General features: G+C 43.1%; 2 long non-coding RNA genes across 5 annotated transcripts in view; one reads left to right on the forward strand and one right to left on the reverse strand.

The window, feature by feature from the left end:
• Positions 1-2,387: 2,387 nt before the first annotated feature.
• Positions 2,388-21,351, forward strand: part of LOC115866654 (uncharacterized) — a 115,537-nt gene continuing 96,573 nt past the window's right edge. For all 4 annotated transcript variants that reach the window (XR_011376906.1, XR_011376904.1, XR_011376905.1 and 1 more), the window contains exon 1: positions 2,388-2,615. This is a non-coding gene — a long non-coding RNA (uncharacterized lncRNA). The remainder of the gene's footprint in view (positions 2,616-21,351) is intronic.
• Positions 6,504-21,351, reverse strand: part of LOC115866655 (uncharacterized) — a 34,408-nt gene continuing 19,560 nt past the window's right edge. Inside the window, exons 3-5 of the long non-coding RNA XR_004044738.2 lie at positions 18,441-18,528; positions 16,748-16,843; positions 6,504-14,802 (exon numbers count right to left, since the gene is read on the reverse strand). This is a non-coding gene — a long non-coding RNA (uncharacterized lncRNA). The remainder of the gene's footprint in view (positions 14,803-16,747; positions 16,844-18,440; positions 18,529-21,351) is intronic.

A 21,351-nucleotide genomic window follows, 5' to 3' on the forward strand; every position in this document is an offset into this window, starting at 1 on the left:
ATCAGTCTCGAATTTCAACTGAAGACCCAGACCAAACTTTTCCTTCGGGGCCGGTATATTCTCACACGCGGTGGATTTTCCCAAGGGAGGAGGAGCGATGGAGCTCCCGGCAGCTCCCGGGGGCCCTGCGGGGACCACCCGCCACCCGGTTTCCACGCAGCCCCCGCGCCCACCCTTGCCTTCCGACCCCAGACCTTGGCCTCCCACCGCCGCGCTCAGGGAAGCCGCCGCGACTAATGCGCCCCGGGTGCTTTCGTTTTGCTTTCGCTCCCTTCTCTCCGCAGCTGGGAAGACTGCAGAAGAACAAAGTAGGGGTGAAAAGCGCGTGTCCTGACAAAGTGATGGGTACACCGCTGTTCGGTCCGAAGCGGGCCGGGGGGAGGGGAAGGTTCAGGCTGAGGCCTGGGTACCCCTGTCCCTTTCAGGGGCGAGAAAAACCAGGTGGCCCTGGCTTGTTTTCTTCGCGCAAAGAAACGTGATTTGTAGATATTGATGCAACAAAATTGGCGCGGAAACGAATTCGCCTTCATAGGACTGTGCCTTTCAAATACAGAAGAATAGGCAGGGTAGAAAGGCGGGAAGAGAGGAGGCCGGGGCCTTTCACTAAACTGGAAGGAAACCGAGAGAGAAGGCTCGACAGCCGGGATCCGGCTCCCACACCAGGCCCTGAGCACCATCAGGTGTGAGGGGACTAACGCCTAGTCCCATTTGCTGCCGGTCCACTCAGCTCTGCGCTTTGGAAACCCAGCAACCACTGCACAGGCTCGCTTTTCTTCATCTCGCCTCCCTCTTTATGGCGAGCAAAGCACACGTATCCTACATCGATGAACCCATGGCCTAAGGTCTCCCCCTTTATTAAAAAAAAAAAAAAAAAAAAGCCAAACCTGGAAAGGTTTCTCAAATAGAGGCAGGCTTGCTGCTGCCCCGTGTGGCCCGTGCGAAAGCTCCCCTAGGACTGCACGCTCCCAGTGCAGGGCCAGGAAGCACGGCTCCGGGTAAGGGCCCATGCAGAGTCCCGCCCCCACCCCCGGCCTGCACTTGAGCCCGAACGCGGAGGGGTGCAACGGAAAAGTCTCTCCAAACTCTTTAGAAAAAAAACGTAAGTCTTCCAGACTGTTTACCACACTGTCCAGCTGCCCGGAAAGGTCCGACGCGTTTCCTGCACTCGTCCCAGCTCAGCCCGGGCTTTCCTCCACCCGTGATCTGAAGGGCTAAATTATTTTATTCCGACTCTGTAAAGTTAAACTGCGATCTAAATAAATCACTTAGGGAAATGACCGGAAGCTGCGAAGGTAAATTACACTCAAACCAGCTACTTGCACTTGGTTTCGTTAAAATAAGGCCTTCCTCTCGTATTTACCGCCCTCCTTGTTTACATCGAGCTCAGGAACAGAGGCTTTAGGCCGGCAAGGGAGCTCAGTTTCATTTCGAGGCGTATGGCGGGGCCTATCATTTCGTCATCAGGTTTTAAAGAAAAGTTCGAATGTTGTTGTCACAGATCTAACTTCCAGTAACTCCTCAAAAACTATATTACCCCCACTGTAGCTCAGGCCTGCAAACTCCTTGGTCCGCAGATGTCCGGGAAGCAGTTAAGTGAGCTCGCGCAACGCCCCGCTGCACCTGCGGAGGAGGGAAAGCGTCTCCGCGCGTCTCGGCACTGCCGCACCGTACTTCCCGCGCTCCGCCGGCCAGCCTTAGAGCTGCCGCCAGCCACCCCGGCGTCCCTCAGTCCCCCGCCCACAACCAGTCGTGCGGGGGCCTGGGGGGGCCTGGCATCCCAGCTTCTGGGGAAGCGGCCGCGCGAAGGACAAGTCAGGCCCCTGTCTCCCAGCGAGGCCCGAACGCGCGCACACTCCGCGCCGGGGCGGTGGCGCTCCCGAGACTGGGCGGGGTGGGGGAGGAGGGCGGAAGCACGGAAGGCTTGTGAGCACATCCAAGAGTCGCGGACCCCGGCTCTCCCCCCCCGAGTGACTAGGGTGCGGGTGCCCACGCTGTGCGCGACGCTTGGGCCACGGCCGGAGCCCACGAGCTGGGCGCACAGCTGAGCGAGGCAGCCGCCGCCGCCGCCGCCGCCACGGAGCCTGGCGGGCGGCGCGGAGCCCCGGGGAGCTGGTTTTCCCGGGCGGGCACGTGACGGGGTTGGCAGCGCTCTGGCCCGGGCAGGGAGGAGGGGGAAGCGGCGAGCAGGAGGCCGGAGGCGGGCGGGCGGCTGGCGCGCTGTGTACTTAGGTCGTGTGCTGGGGCTTTTCTCTCCCAGGAGCCGGCGGAGGGAGGGGAGGGGGAGGGGCCACCGCTCCGCCTTCTCCTTTTCGCAATGTTGACGCAATCTATAAATAGTGGAACAAAAGGACCAACTTCCTCGGAGCTTTGCTGAAACTGCACAAAAAATCGAGCTGGGGGGTTCCCTGGTCCCTGGCGATGGGGCGGGGAGCGCGGCGCCAGGGGAGGAGGCGGGCGCGGCAGCGCGGGCCCCGCCGAGAGGGGACACCTGGCTGAGGCACAGCTGCTGCCCGCCGCGCCGCGCCGCTCCGCTCCACGCGAACCCAGGGCTCCGGTCCCTGCGCGGGCTCGAGAGCTCGCCCCGACCGGGGGTCTTCCTCCTCCGCCGTTGACAGGTCAGTCCGCACCGCCCCTTTCTACACTGGGTTTTCTATTCCCTCCCCCAAGCCTCTACTTAGAAGAGAATTGAGGGGGGAAAAAATGGAACGAGGCGCAGCAGTGACAGCCACCCAATCTGGAACCCCAGCAGTGCACGGCGGGGTGACCGAGGGGGCTCGAGGAGATGGTCCGCGCCTGCCCCTCGTCGTACAGCCCGTGGCCGCGCCGCGGCCCGCGAGGAAGCCAGGAGTAGCGTGCGCCGCCCAGGCGGCAGGGAGAGTGGAGGCGGGAGCGCCGCGGAGGCGCGCGCCGCCGGGCAGGGGGTCGACGGCTGGCTCCCTGCTGCCGCTCCCGCCTGGGGGCCGACCCCCAGCGGAGACGTGCCAGGACCTGGAGGCTGCTGAGCACAACTCGCCCCCTCTGAGCTCGGACCTGGCGTCTCCACCTCGTCCTGCGGTTGCTGTGGGAGGGCTGAACGGAGAAGCGCTGTCGCCGCACGCCACCGCACACCCTGGCTCCGGTGCCCACGCACCCAGCGCGCCGTCAACTGGGGGCTAGGTGAGGACATAAGGCATGCTCTCCTCCAGGAGCCCTAACCTGAGCGCGAGCGCCCGCCGCGCCGCCGTGGCGGTTACACTGGGCGCGGGGGAGGGGGCGGAGCTGGCGCTGTTGACAGCCTTGCTGGAGCGGGGAGGGCGAAAGTTGGGGAGAAGGGGTTGGGGGAGGGAGCGCGCGCGCGCGCGCGCGGGATTCAGCTGCGAGTGGGGGGGCTGGGGTCACGTGACGGGCAGACGCCCCCGCTACAGGCCGACAGTAGGGGTGACGTCACTATCCCCTGACTGCAGGGGGTGGCACTTCCGCTCCCTCCCCCAGCCCTACTCCCCCAGCCCCCAAACCAGCGGCCGCAGCCATTTCGAAGTGTGGGAGTGGGCAGAGGGGAGATGGGGGTTTTCGTTATCGCCCTAGCTCCTGGCTGCTTCCCCAGCTGCCCATAGTCCCGGGCCTGGGACCAGAGCGGGTGCCGAGGCCGTCCTCTCCCGACGCGCCCCATTGTGTGAGCAGGCGGCGCAGGGCGGAGGCCTGTGCCGGCCCCCTGCGGCTCCCAGCTCCGGAGGGGGCGGAGACGGTCCCTGAGCGGTCAAGGCCAAGTCCGGCCGCGTCCCGAGAGCGCCATCGGCGCTCAAAAGGTCCGACACTCAACTCCTGGCTGGGAATAGGTGGCTTTGCCCGCGTTCTCCGGGAGCTGGGTGGGGACCCGCCTAGGGTCCAGCCTCGCGGGTGTGTGATAGGAGCCTGTCACCGCTCTGGAGGACTCGATTCCAGCAGTCGTTATAAGCTATTTGGGGAAACTCCGGGTTTTGGTGACTCAGCGCGGTAAGCGCTATTTATAAGTTTATGCGTTAGTAGCAGGGAAATACACTTCGTTGAGATCCGTCCGCCCAAGAAGGGCAAAGAGCTCTGTTTCGAGGCAACAATTAAAAGACTTAACTTTTTGAAAGAGTGAAGGGTTGACTTAAAGTCTGTGCTGTAAGACAAAGCAGGTCTCACGAGCAGACTTAGTACACGGTTTATCTCAAAAAGTTGGAACATCTTCCTGGGTAGATGGAGAATTTTAAGGACACATCATGATGTTAGACCGTCTTTTTTGGGTGGTGGTGCGTGAACCAAGGAGAAATAATTCAGATTAATGACCCAGCAGTCCTAGTAGATGGCAGAATATCAGAACTATGTTGTTTATTAATTTAAGTATTTGTTAAATACATAACACCATTTGTTGGCTGGGCATAAAATAAAGGAAAACTGGATGATGTTGAAAATTCATATAGGATATTCTCTGACAGGAAGGTGTGTGTTGTATTTATCATTAACACTCTGAGGGAACTATAAACTACACATGTACTACCCAATCTCAGCCTCCCAAGAAAGCACTACAAAAGTGTACGCTACAGCCTGGGGTTCTTCTTCTGTATAAGTGCTGCACAATTATTAGTCACTGCTTGTTTTACAGGTTTTACTTTACGTTTTATCTTCTTTTCTCCCACCCCCCACCCCAGTTTGTAAATCCAGGAGGTAGATGCTAAAAGAAAGAGCAATTGCTAGGCTGGATTCAGGGAAGCAAGAGTTCACACCTAGCTTGCTTAGCCTGCACAACTTTCTGTAGGTAGCATGGCCTGAGGTGCTTCTTAAAAGAAAGAAGGCAGTTTCCTGAATGGGCAAAAGTTAGACCAGCTAAGCAGAGAGGAAAGGAAAGGATTTCCCCAAGCTGAGCAAGCAAAGCATCATGTACAAAGGCCTGTAGTGAACAACCACAGCCAAGTAAGAATGGGTGGGATGTGAAAGGGGTAAAGAGAAGGGAAAGAAAGGAGGCTGGAAGAATGGCCAGGTCACACCCATGTAGTCCATGCTGGGGAGTTTGGACTTTAGCCTGAGACCTACAAGTCTTTATCTTTTGGGGGAACACATACCCTTTTGAGAACCTACGGAAAGCAATCTGGTCTCTCTCCAGGAAAAAAAAAATGTACCTATAGACTTCTATTACAATTTTGCATACAATTTCAAGGGTTTACGCTGCTTTGTGAGTAAATGACTATTGGGCCTCCGGATTGAAACCTGCAGGAAAGGGAGAACCATGAAAGGATTTTTTTTTTTTTAGTGGAAATGCATGGTCAAGTATGAAAAGATTACAGGTCCTTGAAAAGATTACACCAGTTGGGGTCCTGGAGACTGGAAGATGGAAAATAAAATATCCTGTGATCTAAGAAAGAATCAACTAGAACCACTGCTGTGTACCTAGTGGCAGTGGGGATAGAGAGAAGAGGGGTTCAAGAAAGGTAATTTGAAAGAGTTGGTGGGATGGGAAAGTGACTGGCTGGTGGGGCCAGAACAAGGGATCCATCCCCATTCTGGTCTGGGGAGGGAGGAGACGTGGGCCTCGGGTTCAGGAGGAGGAACTCTGTTTTGCTTCCTTCATAAGGAATAAAAAGCTGTGGCTGGCTTGGTCCCTTTGTAAGACGGAAAAGGCTGTGTACCTTTTCAGTGAAAAAGAAAGCACCTTTCCAAAGATTTGAATTCAGAAGGGAGATGAGGGCAGGAGAAGATTAAATCTTGCTTTCCCCTCTTTTTTAAAACCAGGGATACCTAGTGAAGAAGAAAAGGAGAGATGGAGGGCGTCAAGCTTTCTTTTTCCGCAGCTCAACCACTAAGCCTTCAAGGAAAAGGACTTTGGCTAGAATGGGTCCCCATAATGGTGGGTTTTGTTCCTAACAGCACTTCAAAACCACACTTAATCATCCACAATTAGTACCTGGAGGTGCTAAGATCTCAGTCTGGCTAGGGAAACAAGGAAAAGTGGAGGGAAAGTGTTCCTAGTTGTTACAGCTAACCTGAGCTAGAGATTTAATGGAAGCAGGGACTCAAATACAAAACAAACCACCCCCAAAACTTAGTTGTTTAAAACACATTACTTGCTCATGAATATGCAGTATGGGTAGGGCTGTGCAGACAGCTTGTTTCCGGTCCACTGGGAGTCAGCTGGGGCAGCTCATAGGCCGAAGGCTTGCATCACCCGAAGGCGTGTTCACTTCCACACCTAGCAATCCGTACTCATGTATGGCTGGCACCTTAGCTAGGGCTTTCAGCCAGAACACCTGCACATGGCCTCTCCTTGTGGCGTGGGCTTCCTCACAACAGGGCTCTGGGCTCCAAGGGTCCCAAGACTGAGAGCCAGGTGAAACTGTATCACTTATGACCTAAGCGTAGAAGTCTGGAGCATCCTATCCACATTCTGTTCGCTAGAGGCAAATAACTAATGCCATACCAATTCTAGACAGGAGAATCAGACTCTACCTTTTAATGGGAAGAGAATTGGCAACGTGTTTGAAATCACCACACATATTAACTTCAGATAAATAGATGTATAAATATATTGTATATGAAAAATGTTTAAACATAAGAAACCAAATAAATATCCTCTTTTTGATATTAGAATGAAATATAAAAACCCAAACATTTCATCATTACAGCAAAGCAAATCGAGAGCCAATCTGATTGGGCAGTCTCATAATTATCCCCCATTTTTCTCCCTCATGACCATTCCCTCCCCTCCAGGTTAGGCCTCCTATACACAGACACTTCTCTCTCTCCTAAGCTAGGTAGGACACGCACAGTGGCTGCACCTTCAAGGAGATAATCAGGTCCTAAAAGTTCTTCCATTCCCTCCTTGAATTGTCCCTGACTTTGGACCTCACTAGATCATTGGCAAGGCCATCAATGACTTCAAAGTTAAAAAACAAAATGCTATCGAGATTATTCCTATAAGTAATTTTATAATAAACTCATGTTACATAATTAAAATAAAATGACATTTAAAGGGTTACATGTTTTTAGATGTCGGGATCTTTTTTTTTTGGCTGTGTTGGGTCTTTGTTGATGCGCGCGGGCTTTCTCTAGTTGCGGTGAGTGGGGGCTACTCTTCGTTGCGGCACGCGGGTTTCTCATCGCGGTGGCTTCTCATTGCGGAGCATGGGCTCTAGGAGCGTGGGCTTCAGTAGTTGCAGCACGTGGGCTCAGTAGTTGTGGCTCGTGGGCTCTAGAGCACAGGCTCAGTAGTTGTGGCACACAGGCTTAGTTGCTCTGCAGCACGTGGGATCTTCCCAGACCAGGGCTCGAACCTGTGTCCCCTGCATTGGCAGGCAGATTCTTAACCACTGCGCCACCAGGGATGTCCCAGATGTCAGGATCTTGACTTTACTTGGGCTTGTTGGTTCATAAAACTCAGTAATTCTAAAGTGATGGTTGAGATTTTAGGTATTTTATAAGAATTTGCATGTTTCCTTGAGGTGATATAACACTTGATTAACATACAAAATCTGAATGACTCTTCTCCCACTTGTACAACGCACATTGCATGACACATTCTTATTTAGTTGGTAAAGGAGCTCAAGAGTTCTCTGAGGAACTGAAGATACTCCCTTTCTCTGTGTAATCAAGATAAAATAATCTTATAACCTAGTATCTTTTTAAATTCTCCCAAAGCTGATATTATTATAATTTATATATCTTTGATGTTCTCATAGAAAACTTCCTTTATGACTTACAGATAGAAATAGTGCTTAGGCCGTTTTAATAATTCATACTCTCCTAAAGCCTGTGCTCTATACATTTTGGTAATTTTGCATAATTATTTATAAGTCAGAATCACACTGTGAATTCATGCTATAGAGTACGGGTTTTAAAATAAGTACATTTAGGTAATGAGCAAATGTACATTTATGAACCTTTTGTGTGTGTGTGTGTATTTCTTAATGATTTTTGAAGTAGCAAACTTTTTAAAAAATAAAATGAATTAATATCCTTGTTTTTAAAGTTCCTTATATGGCAGTGATAAAAAAAATTGACAAAGTGTTCACATTAAACTAATAGACTTTGTTATCAGGCCCCAAACTGTTCCTAATTCTCAGTGACTTCATAGCTACCATGGAGGCAGCCCAAAGGAGCTTAAGTAAACACTTTAAAATTACGTAATGCAGTTCTGAAGGAGGAACAACCCCAGCCAAACTATGCAATATAGTTTTACAGAAACTATTTTTCTGTATGCCAGAATGCTTATTAACCTATCTATAGAATGACTTCATAGCAAAGATAACGTGAAAGTTGGAAGTAGGCCAGTCTGTTTTTAGGCCTCTTGAATGAAGGCAGAGTTGAGGAAATTATTTCAAAGTAGTTATCTAGTGAATGTTTTTCTTAACCTTATAGACTAAGCATTTTGAAGCATTTTGAAAAGTGCTGTAGTAAAAATGGCACATTAAGCAATAAATTCAATATGATTTCAATAAATAAAATATGATATTGCTGGCTGATAGTAATAACGCTCTATGACTACATTAAGAATTGAATACAATCTTACTTTTTATTAAGTAAAATAATTTGGATCCTTTTTGATGTTATCTTTCTTCACCTTTCTATGTGTTCAAGATATAATGTATTTTAAAAGAAATGCTGCCAAAGCCAATAAAACAATACATTTCTTCTGTATCTTAGCAAGGCTCTGTTAAGCATCATGGAGAAGACAAAGAATTATAAGTCCTTGAAATAGTAAAGTTATTGAGTGGATCAGCAAAAATGCAACTTTATCAAACTAAATTACAGAAAGAGTCTTCCCATCAGATTGACAGAGATTGAAAATAAGTGCTAACATGAAAGGATGCTCAACATCACTAATCACTAGAGAAATGCAAATCAAAACTACAATGATGTATCACCTCACACCAGTCAGAATGGCCATCATCAAAAAATCTAGAAACAATGAATGCTGGAGAGAGTGTGGAGAAAAGGCAACCCTCTTGCACTGTTGGTGGGAATGTAAATTGATACAGCCACTATGGAGAACAGTATGGAGGTTCCTTAAAAAACTAAAAATAGAACTACCATATGACCCAGCAATCCCACTACTGGGCACATACCCTGAGAAAACCATAATTCAAAAACAGTCATGTACCACAATGTTCATTGCAGCACTATTTATAATAGCCAGGACATGGAAACAACCTAAGTGTCCATCAACAGATGAATGGATAAAGAAGATGTGGCACGTATATACAATGGAATATTAGCCATAAAAAGAACCGAAATTGAGTTATTTGTTGTGAGGTGGATGGATGTAGAGTCTGTCATAAAGAGAGAAGTAAGTCAGAAAGAGAAAAACAAATACCGTATGCTAACCCATATATATGGAATCTGAAAAATAAAAGTGGTTCTGAAGAACCTGTGGGCAGGACAGAAATAAAGACTCAGATGTAGAGAATGGACTTGAGGACATGGGGAGGGGGAAGGGTAAGCTGGGACGAAGTGAGAGAGTAACATTGACATGTATATACTACCAAATGTAAAATAGATAGCTAGTGGGAAGCAGCCACATAGAACAGGGAGATCAGCTCGGTCCTTCGTGACCACCTAGAGGGGTGGGATAGGGAGGGTGGGAGGGAGACGCAAGAGGGAGGGGACGTGGGAATATATATATAAATACAGCTGGTTCACTCTGTTATACAGCAGAAACACAACACTGTAAAGCAATTATACTCCAATAGAGATGTTAAAAAAAGAAAAAAAGAAAAGAAGTGCTAACAGGTAGTGTTGCTAAGAATGCAATGAAATTTACAAACTCATCTATTACTATATTACTTTTCTGGAGTCAAAAGTGTCCAAATCTTTGATAATAGTAGTTCCACTTCCAGGAACCAATCCTAAAAAAATTAGATATGAAGTCAAAGATTTATATATGATCATTACAGCACCTATAGAGAGGAGACAATCTGAATATTCAGTAGTAAAGGAGTGATTAAATAAACCATGGTACATCAATCTAATGGAATTTTTGCAACAACTAAAAATACTTAATGCCACAGAGAAACACTAATATTTAATTTAATGTACAGATAAATCTTTTAGGTTACAAAACTATTTCTCCTCAAGGGTTGGGAGAAAAAATATACCAAAATATATTATGTAATTATGGTGGTTTTTACCTTCTTTTTCATATTTTCTAAAATGGGCACATATTTTAACAATCAGAAAAAAAATCATTAAAAGATTTCCACCAAAATATGTAAATCAAATAACATATATTTACATTTTCATAACACTAAGATATTTAATAGAGTAATACAACATATTAGTTACTTTTTACATGCATCTTTTCATTTTGCATACTTATAACAATGTCTGCCAGTGAATGGTCTCTGTTTCTAAAATTAAATTAGATAAGGTATAAGCAAGTACAGAGTATTATGTGAAGGGTATAATTTGAGGGGTAATCTTTGGTGGAAAAAATTGATTTGAGGAGAATTTGGGATAGTCAAAATCCATCTGTAAAGCCATAATGGCTGGACCTATATCATAATTTTTATAATAGTATTTTTTATTTTTAATTGTGGTAAAAAAACACATAACAAACTTTACCATCTTTTTTTTTTTTTGCCGTACGTGGGCCTCTCACTGTTGTGGCCTCTCCCGTTGTGGAGCACAGGCTCCAGACGCGCAGGCTCAGCGGCCATGGCTCACGGGCCCAGCCGCTCGGCGGCATGTGGGATCTTCCCGGACCGGGGCACGAACCCGTGTCCCCCTGCATCGGCAGGCGGACTCTCAACCACTGCGCCACCAGGGAAGCCCTTTGCCATCTTAATAATTTTAAAATGTACAGTTCAGTAGTATTAAGTATATTCACACTGCTGTATATAATAGTATTTTAAGGATAGTGTTTTTATTGGTTTCATAAAAACAATACATGTTCATTTATAAATAATTCAAACAATATAGAAAGTTATAGGAAGGTTTTTAAATCTCCTCAGATCCCAGATTTTACCATCAATATTAAGTGACCATCGTGGTAGGCATATTTCTATGCACTTATACAAATAAGTTAATCTTATTTAAGATGAGAATGTGCATCCTTTTTAAATTTTTAAAGTGTTAAAATTATTTGAATTTGGTAGTAGTAAGATAAGCTGAAGGAATTGCTGAACTCTAGAAAAATGTTTCTTTGCCACAAGAGATCTTATGTCCTAAAATATCCAAAGTTTAAAAAATTAAGAGTTTGGAGATTTTTTTATCTGTATGTTTCCAATTTAGAAATGCAAGTTGACTCTGCCATGAAAAAGATATATTTTTATTTATGTCATTATTTTTTAAAGTGAAGGTTTTAATGTTCCTGTTTTGTAACCTTAATTCCTTTGGTCATTTGGTCTTGATCTCTATTTTAAAATCCAGTGGTCGCAACACACCTCAGTTCTCAATTCCTACTTATTTTGATTCATCACTTAGCTATCTGCTCCTCACTAAGTAGTTTTTTTTTTTTTTTAACATGGATTCGTGGATGTTATGTTTGCCTTTTTCATCAATTTCTGAATGTCACTTACTTAGATATCATAGTTTGGCATCATGCTGGCTTTCCCTTAAGACTGCAAACATTTTTCCTTTGTTTTCTGGCTTTGAATATTGCTTAGAGGAAGTCTAAGGCCAGCATGATTTCCTCCCTCTGATAAGTTAGTTTTCGGCCTGGAGGTCTGAATTTTTTCCTTCATTCTTCATGGCTAATAGCTTAACCAGTATATGCCTTGATATGAATAGTATATGTCCATTTTTCTTTGAACATTTTATTCTGCAGATTCAGTTCTTTCATGATTTTGTGGAAATTCTCTTCTGTTACATCTTTAAGTGCTTTTTCTGATTCATTTGTTGCATTATGTACTCAGGGAGTTGAAGTAGGCTATATCATGTTGTCTTTGTCTCACTTGCATATTACCTTGTTTGCAATTACTTTGGTCCACTTTTCTTCTGCATTCACTTATTAAATTCAATTGTCAACTGGAATTTATTGAGTGCCAGCACCAGGGATAAATAAGATCACATCCCTTCCTTTATGTGAAGCTATGAAGCTTTTTACTTGAGAATAGCGGAGGGAGAAATAACATAACAAAGTCAGGTAGTGAGAATAAGAAACCCAGGTAAGGAAATGGAGGTGGGGGGGAATTGTGCATTTTAGATAATGCAGTGAGAGTAGGCCTCTCCGAGATGACATTTGAGAATAAACGTGAATGGAACGAGGCTGTGAGACAGGCAAAGACCTGGACAATCCAGATGTAGAGAAGAGCAAGTACAAAGGCCCTGCAGTGGAAAAGTGGTGTGTTCAAGACAGAATGATTAGAGCTGAATGAGTAATCAGAAACTGGTGAGAGATGAGACTAGAAAGTTGGATAGGCCGGGTCACAAAAGGGGCTGAAGGCCTGAAAGAGGAGGCTGAATTTTGTTCCAACCGTGATGAGGAGCAAGGAGATGACATATGCTTTAGAGGAGTCACTCTGGCTGCTGCTAAGTATTTCAACAGCAATAAATTGACTATAAAGAATTGGTCAGACAGGTGTTGTCTAACTGAAAAAGGAAAAGGGGAGCACTGAGATAATATAGTAACTTCAGGAACTAACCTAGTCCTGGATAAACTTGGGAAGACCTGAAGTTACTAGAACCCCGGGGCTAGGAGGGGAGACCCAGCAGAGTTGGAACCCTGACCTGGGGCAGGGGGTGCTGCCCACTTGCTGCTAGTGGCTCTGAGAGGTGTGCTGAGGCTGGTTCTAGGGAAGTGGAAAATAGTTGAAATTTGGGGCTAACTGCTGCTGTGAGGGTGAAGGTCCATAACTGGGGCAATGCTGGCAGGTGCAGAAAGCCAACAAGGAGGAGCAAGTTCTTTTTCCCTCTTCCTGACTTTTAGTCTTTTTTTTCTAATGTCGCTTACTGACAGACTGTAGCAAGGATTCAGCTGGCAAAGTATAGAAATGTAGCTTGCAGAGTCCCAGTCCCAGCATCACAGAGTATGGAATGGTTTATTGCTAAGAGATAACAGCCTAATAACTGGCACAAAGAGGAATTAAGGATGACTTCTAGGTTTTTGTCTTGAGCAACTGGATGAAAATAATGCCACTTGTTGACATGGGGGAAACTTGGGGAGAAGTAAATTGAGAGGGAGAAGAAAACCAGTATGTTTGTTTTGAATGAGTTAACTTTGCAGTCCTTATTGGACATCTGAGTGGAGTTGGTAGATACGGGTTCGGAGCTCAACAAAGGTATTAGGGATAGAATACAAATTTCAGGAGTCCTAAGAACACAGACAATATTTAAAATCAGAAAAATTGGATAAGATGACTGAGGGGGAAATTAATATTATGGTGAAGAAAAAAAAGGGTGAGGAATATGCCTGGGAGTCCCAAACATTTGGGAAAAGGAAAATGATCTGGCAAGAAGGTAACTGATGATCTCAACAAGAGCAGTTTAGGTGGAGCTATGGAGACAATAATCCTAATTGGAATGGACTAAAGAGATGATGTATGGTGAGGAAGTGGAAACTGCCAAGTAGAGACAACCTTTTAAAAGTTTGTTATAGGGGCTTCCCTGGTGGCGCAGTGGTTGAGAGTCCGCCTGCCGATGCAGGGGACACGGGTTCGTGCCCCGGTCCGGGAAGATCCCACATGCCGCGGAGTGGCTGGGCCCATGAGCCATGGCCGCTGAGCCTGCGCGTCCGGAGCCTGTGCTCCGCAACGGGAGAGACCACAACAGTGAGAGGCCCGCGTACCGCAAAAAAAAGCTTGTTATAAAAGGGAGCAGAAAAAATGGGCTCCTACTCACCAAGTAAGTGGAAGAGAATATGAGGTCTAGGGTGATGGTGTTTTTAGAAGGAAATACTACAGTATGTTTACTGATTGGAATAATCCAGTAAAGAGAGAGAAACTGGGGATGCAGGAAATGGAGGGGGTAATCACAGGAGCAGTATCCTTGACTATACAAGATGGGATCCAGGGTACAAGTAGAGGGGCTTGCCTTAGATAAGAGCAGGGAGAGTTGACCCTTTATAAAGGAAGAGTACAGATGAAGTCAGGTTGATAGGTATAATGTGGGAAAAAGGAGTTTCTCTTGTGATAGCTTCTATTTATCAATAAAATATTCGAAGTGAGGAGCAGGGAAATGTGGGAGATTTAGGAGAGAGGAGACAAGGCATAATCATCTTGATGAATTGACTAGGGAATGTGCTGGGATTTCCAGTCTTTTCTTTTGGTGAGAATTTGATTTCCAGCCATGCTTATTTCATTTCTTGCTGATCCAAACTTATTTATTTATTTATTTTGAAATAATAGTATTATTTTGGCCTTCATTGGCTTAGGTTGCAGACTTTTCTTTTTTCTCGCTGCTTCTGGTAATTTTTTTATAAATTTATTTATTTATTTATTTTTGGCTGCCTTGGGTCTTTGTTGCTGTGCGCGGGCTTTCTCTCGTTACTGCGAGCGGAGGCTACTCTTTGTTGCGGTGCGCAAGCTTCTCATTGCGGTGGCTTCTCTTGTTGCGGAGCACGGGCTCTAGGCGCACGGGCCTCAGTAGTGTGGCACTCAGGCTCAGGCTCAGCAGTTGTGGCTCGCGGGCTCCAGAGCACAGGCTCAGTAGTTCCGCAGGCTTAGTTGTTCCGCAGAGCGTGGGATCTTCCCGGACCAGGGCTGAAACCTGTGTCCCCTGCATTGGCAGGCAGATTCCTAACCACTGCGCCACCGGGGAAGTCCCTGGTAAGGTTTTTAAAGGAGTTTTTACTGTTCTTCTTTTCGCGCAAACTATTTTGTAAAGTATTTGGGCAGGAAAATTTTGTGATCAGCCTTCACTCCCCATCTTTATCTGAAAGTGTAGAATAATGTTTTTAAATAGACTGCACTTCATATTTTTTCAACTCAACCTCTATATATGACAGATAATGTCATAGTAATATTATATATTGTATTATTATAACAGCCACCATTTACTGAATGCCTAGGTGCCATGTACTATGCTGGGTACTTTACATACATGATTTCTAAAACATAACAACCTTACAAGGTAAGTATTGTTGCCAGTTATTTCCACAAGAAACCTTTTTTACTGGTGGTTTACAGATCACAGAATCTTACTTGAAGCTCATAGCTGGCCAACATAAACAAGGTAAGAATCAATTTTTCTCCCTTTTGTGTCTGTAAAAAATTAGCACTTAAGACACTGTTCTTTTTGAAATACAAAATAATAGTTTGCAAAAGTGCACCACACAAACTAAGGGAGATTTTTATGGACAACTTTTTAACATAGGACTATATCATTAATCTCTTGGTGGGAGAGTTGCTAACTGACAGATTCAAGGAACTTGGTAAATTAATTGAGTATCCCTTCTCTAACCATCTCATCATCAACGAACATACTAAGAGCCTGCTATGTCGAAATAATTAATAAATTATATTAAACCACTATAATTTTACAAGTTATAGGATATGTACCAGTGTTTGTTTTGGAAACTCCATTGTTTGGATTTAAATCAATATCAAACTTTTCTTTTGGGCAACAATATTTATACTCGTGATGATACTGAAAACACATCATTGGGACATAAACACATATCTACGCCAAGTAATAGGTTTCTTTTTCTGATTATAAAAGTAGTACATGTAAGTGAAGAAAAATTTGAAAATATGTTTAAATAAAGTAAAGAAAAAATACTTTTTAAAGAGACAGCAAGAAAAAAACAACCAATAATTCCTTTATTTAGAGGTAACTGACTATTGGTTGACATATTTCCACGCAGTTTTTTAAGCTTATGAAGTTTAAACTGTTTGCTTGAGCACACTGTCTGTTTTTCATAACAATTTATCAGAAATGTTTCCTCAAATTATTTAAAACTCTTTAAAAACATTTTCAGTGGCTGCATTAATGATCCTTGTGTGGAGTAGTGTTTCCTTAAGTGGTCATTTAAGCTATTTTCCTTACTTTCTTATAAATAATGTTGCTATGAACTTTTTATGCATAAATCTATTTTAGCATTTCAGATTATTTGCTAAATTAGGATGAATTCCTAGAAATAGACTACAAGGCCAACATTTTTAAGCTTCTTCATCTGGTAAAAATTTTGCTGTTAAAAAAATATATATCTCTTTTAATTCTCTACATATATTTATATTGAAAATAAACCTAAGGAGAAAAAGGTATGAGGCCTACCTTTTAAAATTGAGATTAATGTTTAAATTTAGGCTCAGTGTTTTTGTTTTGCTTTGTTTTTATTTTAATATCTTACCTTTAAGGAAAAATCCACTCTTCAAAATATTAGTTACTTCTTTTTATCAGGTTTGAAACTTACATTTAATTTGAGATAGAAGTTTAAATGTATACTTATTTCAGCCTAATATTTCTATTTTTCAAGGTTTACCATCTCTTTTTTCCTATTTCCAAATTTGCTCACCCAACAGTGTTGCCTCCTGACTCATCATCAGTTTAATTTCACATGCACACCACTAATTCATGGTGGTGAATTACACATTCATCTGTGGATAAAAACCTAAATAAAATTACAGATCAAGGTCATTCCCAAATTTAGCAAATTTGGCACAAGAGTTTAAGAGTACCAAAATTAATATTATAGAACAGTTCAATTGTGCTAGACTGAACTTCAGAGCATATGAAGAACAGAGCACGTTCACCCAATTCTAAAATTAATTTAGAATGGTGATGGAATCACAAAACTTGGGAAAACCTCCAGAAGAAATAGAGCCAAAGCAAATAAGATTACTGCTTTGTAGTAGTTATGATTTAATAATTCACTCACCAGTACTTACTGAACATCTTTTATGTGTCAAACACTTGCTAGAAGGGAGTTGGAGTAAGCAAAAAGATATAGGCCTGCCCTCCTGGAAGATACATTCTAGTGGAAGAGACAGACAAAAGTAAATGAACAAATAAGTAAAAGTCATAAGTTGTAATCTAGTCACTTTTATTACTTAGTGTTATTTATGTGAGACAAAGAAGTGATCTGAGTTCTCCCCCAAGAATTTTTAAAGCAGTACTGAGTAAGAAAAAAGTTAAAGATTTAGAATTATTAGGAAATAGATGATCTCCACAGATATTTTATGACTCTGATCATTACCATTCCATTACCATTGTGCCCTGTACCCACCCTCTCCAAAAGTACTCTCTCTAATCTGGTCTGACCCAACCTCAGATGAAGCATGTTACAGTAGAAGGTAAAATGTGCCAGATTTGGGGATCAAGGAAACCCAGGTTTTGGCAAGTAGCAATGGTGATATCGAGACCTTAAGTGAGACATTTAATTTTCCAGTGTCAGTTTCCTTTGCAAAACGATGAATTTTGACTAAATGATCTCTGAAATCCCTTCAAGCTTTAAAATTCACTGTCTGTGCATCTCTCCTTAAAACCTTTCTTCCATTATGCTCTTATTTATACAGGGGGTGGGGAGAAAATGGCATGAGGAAGGCTACAGACGTTGGAAAGAATAAGATTGATTCCTGTTTTTTTTGTTTTGTTTTGTTTTGTTTTTGCGGTACGCGGGCCTCTCACTGTTGTGGCCTCTCCCATTGCGGAGCACAGGCTCCGGGCACGCAGGCTCAGCGGCCATGGCTCACGGGCCCAGCCGCTCCGCGGCATGTGGGATCTTCCCGGACCGGGGCATGAACCCGCGTGCCCTGCATCGGCAGGCGGACTCTCAACCACTGCGCCACCAGGGAAGCCCAAGTATATTATTTTAATAAATGTCAAATTCTGCATTGATTTGATAGTTCACCAACTGAGTAAAGAAATCAGAGAGGTGACATAGTGCTTTATAACTACTCTAAAAACTATCCTGAGTGAGTTAAAAATCTTTTCAATTTAATAGTTTTTGTTTGGGAGAAAAGTAGAACCTCTGTTGTGCCTCTTTGTGAACTGGTGCAAGTTAAACATCTTTTTTATAGCTTCAAGTTACTTTTAAGCACCTATACAGTATCAATTTGGAATCTAAAGGAACATTCACATTAACAATTATTTCTACGAATAGCTATGGACTTTGTAGTCATAGATAGTAGAATTTTAGTGAAGGGATCTTTGGGGTCATATAATCCAGCTCTCATTTTGTAGAAAAGGAAAATGAAGCCCAGAAAAGTGTTTATGACTCACAGCAGTAAGCTTGGCGGGCAGAGGGGAAGGGCGCTGCTAACACTCTCTGTTGGCCTAATGCATGCCAGAGGGTAATCGGTTATAAGAAGAGTCTGTAGCTAACACAGTTGAACAAATCTAACAAAGAGGTCTGATGTGGTTCATAAGTATACATTTTCCCCTTAAGATTCTTGTTGGATGATCCATTCCACCTTAATTTATTACCACAAACACAAAAGGAAAGTGCCTTTACACAAATGGATGCTCCTACAAAATAAAACCCAAGAGACAAGTTGGAGTCGGTTTGGCAGAGCTACAATGTTACACAACCCCTGGGGGGAACATTTATATATATCCATATGTATACATACCTGTAGCCTCTTAATTGTGCTTCAGGAAATGTCATTTACATACATTACAATGTAAATGTTGCCCACTGGAGTTGTACATCAGAGGACACTGCAAATATAAGTTTTGTACATTGAATTAATTACAGTAAGCTAATTGTCATTAACAGATCAACCCCAAAATGTATAATGGCTCAAGTTTGTTTCTTGCTAAAATAAACAAGTACTTCAGTACTTAGTTTTCAAGGTCTTTCTGTACCTAAGCTTTCAGTACCAAAGTTCCAAGATCTCCCTGGGGGGTCTTTTCTCTTTCAGCCCGTAGGAAGGGGAGTTTTTAGGGGCAGGGACTCAAAGTAGTACATATAACTTCCATTTTCATTCCATTGGCTGTAACTTAAGTCATATGTCCACAGCTACTTAAGTCACATGTCCACAGCTAACTGCAGGGGAGGCTGGGAATAAGCTTATCTGTATGGTCAAGAAGTGAGAACATGGATTTTGATGTCTAGCTAGCAGCCACTGCTCACTTGGGTGCTCTCTCTACACACACACACACACACACACACACACACACACACACATTCTGAAGTGATCACCAAAATTAAATTAACTCATACAATTATGCTTCAAATAGAATAAATTAGTAGTGGAAGAAAGGACCTTTCATTTAAGAATTGTATTCACTTCTACCCTTTCCCTCCTTCAGCCAGAACTAATTGTTAATTAATGCATAACAACAGTCAACTGAAATCTCAAAATGAGGGGAAAGAAGCAAATGTTTGCAACAATTACCTTTATAGATATATAGATATAGATAGATATAGATTAGAAGGGCGTTGGCTTGGTTTCCCTATCCCATCAACTAGTCAAATTCAGAACTAAGACTCTTGACTGGGCTGCTTGTTTTAAAGGCACAAGGCCATCAAGTTCCCTTTTAATTACACTATTAGTAAATGATGTTTGAAAAATATTCAACTTTTTACACAACAAAGATAACAATTCCACAAACAGTAAATTTAGTGGGGGGGGGGTTTCCTTTGAGTAAGTTGCCATTTTAATCCTCAAAAGTGTTCCCAATTACTCATTTTTTAATAGAAGCACTGCATGGCTGCACTTTTGAAATCATAAACAGGAAGTGTGGTATATAAATGTCAGTAAAACTAAAACTGAATTCTGTGGTTTGATGTTTTTCTTCCCCTCATATTTTCATGTTAATGTCTGATTTTGTATGTACTTAGAATGACTACCTGAAGGCAAACAGTAATTCATTACCTGATCAGTTTTCTCTGGCAACCTAACAATTTTGGGGCATGGGGGAAATACATGGAATAACCTAAATGTTGTACATTTTCATGGAGGAAGGAATGGAAATGACCTAGAAACTGCTGTTGATTTGGCATTGTTAGAAATTGCTTTCATGTATAGGGTGCACTTTATTGTTGCCAGAAGACAGTGTAGATGGAGAAAGAGGCCAGAGAATGAATGACTCTTAATTTAACTATTTGAAAACTATTATAGAAACTATTATAGAAAACACTCTTACACTTTGTACAGTCTTATTCTGAACCTCAGTAATACCTTGAATGTGTTCCTCTGCACTAAATTCCTTTGTGAGACAACTAAGGAGTAGCTTAAGTACTGCAAAAATCCAGGATATTATCTCTGGTTCTTCTCTATGAAGAAGCTATGGTTCTTTCTATAGTTAATATTTTCTATATAACATTATTTCAGTGTCTCTGCTACATGGACTTTTCTATGGAAATTCCAAGGAAAGATTAAAATTGACCAGTCCAGACTTGTATATTACATTAAATATTTCTGGAGAAATGTTACCAACATACAAATGCTTCTGGAACTCTAAAATGTTTTTCTTTAGGAAACTGTTTCTTAATTTGTTCTTAAACTGAACACTGAAGGAATGAATTTGCTCAAAGTCACACAATATATGAGTGAAATACAAAAAAACAGAACCTATGTATCTAAACTCCCTTTCAAGGCAGATCACACTGATCCAGAGAATATGTTTCAAAAGGAGGTAGGTAGCCTGCCCATCTATTGGGGGTCAATCTTTCTGCAGCACATGAGGCATTGTTGAACAGCACATACAGTATTTAACACTTGAGGCATTATCTTTTAGTTGAAAATACAACATATATAGAAAAGATATAGGAATATGTGAAAAGTAACATAATAAGAGTATATTAATCAAGTACAAACTACAAATAATTGCTAAGGGGATGTGCAAAATGAAGTGATTTAAAACTAGTTTGATATGGACAGAAGTTTAGTGGAATCGGAAAATCTCATGTGGATTTTTTGAAAGTGGCAATGGGTTTGGATTGCCAGAGAGAAAAGATAACCATTCATTCATTCATCAAATATTTACTGAGTGCTTCCTATGTGCTATGTGCTAGGCACTGTTCGAGGCACTAGAGATGCAACAATATACACAACTACTGCAGAGCAGGAATAGGCAGGTCATCTCACAGACACGATAAGAACAGAGAACACAAATATGGGAGTAGAGAGAAATGAAATACTAGGTCTTAAATACTAGGATGTTTCTAAATGGGAGAAAGATGTTTGGTATGACTTGAACTCCTTTTGTCATCACTGTCAGAACAGACTGCTTTCCCTTCTCAGTTGGTCAGCTCTCTTAGCCTCCTAGATAACTTTATAATGACCAGGATAACACAAGCCAAATAAATACTGCACATATAAAGATTCCCAGCTGAGGTGTATGGAGAGCAAAAAGGGAAAGAATGGCTAGCAGAAGTTGAATTTTATGGCTCCTTTTATCTTTCCAATGGTTTCTATCGTATATTATCAGTCTCTTGCCAGCCACGTCTCCCATGTGGTATTTGTCAAAGTCGTGATTCAATACCTGAAGGTTCTGCTCTCCTCCGTTCCTTTCAAGTAGAATCACTGAAGGGAA

This window comes from Globicephala melas, chromosome 18, assembly GCF_963455315.2.
Source record: "Globicephala melas chromosome 18, mGloMel1.2, whole genome shotgun sequence".
Classification (NCBI taxonomy): Eukaryota; Metazoa; Chordata; class Mammalia; order Artiodactyla; family Delphinidae; genus Globicephala; species Globicephala melas.